The 3,055-nt window shown below is 42.3% G+C and overlaps 1 pseudogene; it reads left to right on the forward strand.

Annotated features, from left to right (window-relative positions):
* The first annotated feature begins 654 nt into the window (after positions 1 to 654).
* Positions 655 to 1,539, forward strand: LOC132185399 (pentatricopeptide repeat-containing protein At3g18020-like; annotated as a pseudogene).
* The last annotated feature ends 1,516 nt before the right edge of the window (positions 1,540 to 3,055 follow it).

Here is a 3,055-nt window from a genome sequence, read left to right on the forward strand (position 1 = left end):
ACACGAAATTTCCGGTTCTTAATCGGGTAGACCCGATTACGACCCGAACCCGATTAGCCCAAACCCAATACCTGTTTTTTCGTGTCGTGTTCGTGTCGGATTTGCGGGTCGTGTCAAAATTGCCGGCCCTACCCACAAGACCATAACCATACCTTTTGCATTCTTCTTCACCAACGCTAGCCGGACACCCATAATTAACCACAACCCCTTCCGTCCAACTAGAACAACAACCAAAACTTGAACCTCAAGAACAAGAAGACAGTTACAGCATCACCAACAACTCGCACTGGACCAAAAAGATTCATAGACTCTACGCTGAAGACTGCAATGTCAACGAGGTGCTCCGCCTTCTTGATCGGCTCAGCCTCCACAGGTACCGCCCCGACTCCCTCAACCTCAGTAGCATAATTCACGCACTATGCGACTCCAACCACTTTGCCGAAGCCCATCACCGACTTCTACTCTCCATAGATTCTAACTGCGTCCCCGACGAGCGCACCTACAATGTTCTTATTGCTAGGTTACTTGATTCTCGAACCCCATATAGAACATTGCATTTTGTTCGCCGTTTGTTTGATGTTAAGGCTGAATTTGTACCATCTTTGGTTATTTGTAACCATATGATGAGTCAGCTTTGCTCGTTGTCACGACCCAATGAAGCTTACAGGTTGTTTTCCGGTATGAAGAGTAGGGGGCATTGTCCAAATATTGTTTCTTATACTACCTTGATTAATGGGTATTGTAAAATTGTTTTATGCTTTAGAAGTAGTGTCAGCCTGATGCAGTAACCTTGAACACGGCTATAAATGGGTTGTGCAAGATGGGGAGGATTGAAGAGGCTTTGAAGGTATTAAATGATATGATAATTGGCAAATTTTGTGCCCCAGATTCTGTGACCTTCACTACTGTCATATGTGGTTTATTAAAAGTTGGAAGAACCCAGGAGTCATTTCATTTTTTGTATCACATAATGCCGGAACATGGTGTTACGCCTAGTGTTGTGACATATAATGCAGTTCTTCGAGGCTTGTTCACACTTCGGCAAGCAAATGAAGCAATGGGGGGCTTTTAATGGCATGATGAGTGATGGTGTCGCTGCGGATTGTGCCACTTACACTATAACAATTGATGGATTATGTGAGACTGGACAAATAGAAGAGGCTCAGAGGTCTTGGGATGATGTAATATGGCCTTCAAAGATTCAGGATAATTTTGTTTACGCAGCTCTTATCAAAGGGCTTTGCCGCTCAGGCAAATTGAATGAAGCTTGTCACTTCCTATATGAACTAGTAGATTCTGGGGTCGCTCCAAATATTTTCAACTACAATATTTTGATTGACAGTGCATGCATGTTAGGCTTAAGGAGACAAGCTTATCAGATTGTTGGAGAGATGAGATGGAATGGGTTGGCCCCAGATGCTATAACCTGGGATTCTTGACAAATTACATGGTAATGTGGGATGGCAATTCTCTGTTGAGGATGCAACTCTGCAGTCCAGAGGTGGGCCACAAGATATAGATACGGAAGAAGAACTTTGATTGCGAAGCAAATCCAACTCAGATTCAAGTAGCTACAAGAAGACAGAAACTATATGATCCTGTTAAGGGGATCTATGAATCTTTTAACCTTGTGATAGAGAGAAACTTCTTGATGTATTAATGCATCTTCTGAAGCGGTTAAGAAAATGCAAAAGTGACAGAGCTTACCCCAAGACAGGAGATGAGATCATGCAAAGTTGAGACGCCTAATCGGGCAGGTAAAGGGGACAACACTTTTCCTTAACAATTATTTTTATCTTAAGGATGTCAATAAAACTCATATTACAATTAACAGAGAAGTTCTTTGAAACATCAAGATAGTCCAGATTATCATCCTTTAGAATTTTCTGGTCAATGAATTAAGATTGCTTTGTTTTTTTGGTTCAGAGAAGCTTCAACTTCTTGTTTCACTGAACTAAAATCAAACTTGGTGCCAAACTGTAGCTTTATACGTACTTCATCTCCAAGAAATTGGTCAGCTCGTTTATGAAGATCATTTACTTTATACAAAAGAAGTAAACCAGAAGTGTCGCAAAAGACCGGGATGGGAAACAAAATGGAATGTACATTATGTACTGGATTTTTTGCACATGCAAACATCAAACCAGAGACAAAAGCAGGGCTCAACAAATAGACAGTATCATGGCACGTCTTCCTTCACTGAATGGTGTTTCTTTAGGCTCTGATCGTTTCGCCGTAAAATGATTTACGAAAAATGTTTTTCATATATTTGGGTGTTTAGTGCAATGTAAAATAATAATAAAAGGAAAATGTTTTATCTTTGACTGAAAATTCTTCTATAATTTTCGGAAAATGGTTTACGGTTTTCAAAACTATAAACCATTTTTCAACTTTAAGCATCTCATTCTCAAATCAATGTACCCTGCCAAGACTCGCCCAGGACCCGCTCGGGACCCCGTCGGGACCTTCACGGGACCTGCTCGAGCCTTGACCGGACTTGCCTAGGACCGGCCCAAGACTTGACTTGAACTCACCTGGGACCCGCCTAGAACTTGATCGGGACTCCCTCGGACCCGCTTGAGATGTAGCTGGGACTTGCCCGGGCGAGTTCCGAGTAGGTCTGGTCAGGTCCTGGGGCGAGTCCTGGGCTGGTCCTGGGTGAGTCCCGGTCAAGTTCCGGGTGGGTCTCAGTCAATTCTGGGGTAGGTTCCCGTCAAGTCTTGGACAGGTCCAGGGTGAGTCCCGGTCAAGTCCAGGGCAGGTTCTGGCGGGGTCCCGAGACCTGCCCCTAAATTTATAATTTAATATGATTTAATGAAAATCTATATATTAAAAAAAAAATTTGTGATTTTCCGTACATGCTAAATACCGTAAATGTTTTCGAGGAAATCATTTTTTAGAAAAATATTTTCTGTTGTATTCCGACATAAATCATTTTACGGCGAAACGAACGAGCCTTAATTTAGAAAATCTCAGTCAGCATTCATTTTGGTCTCATTGAGGGGTGCAATGCTTACTCAAATTTGTGAGTATGGCAATGTCGGGCAGAACTGCT

Source organism: Corylus avellana, chromosome ca6, assembly GCF_901000735.1.
Source record: "Corylus avellana chromosome ca6, CavTom2PMs-1.0".
NCBI lineage: Eukaryota > Viridiplantae > Streptophyta > Magnoliopsida > Fagales > Betulaceae > Corylus > Corylus avellana.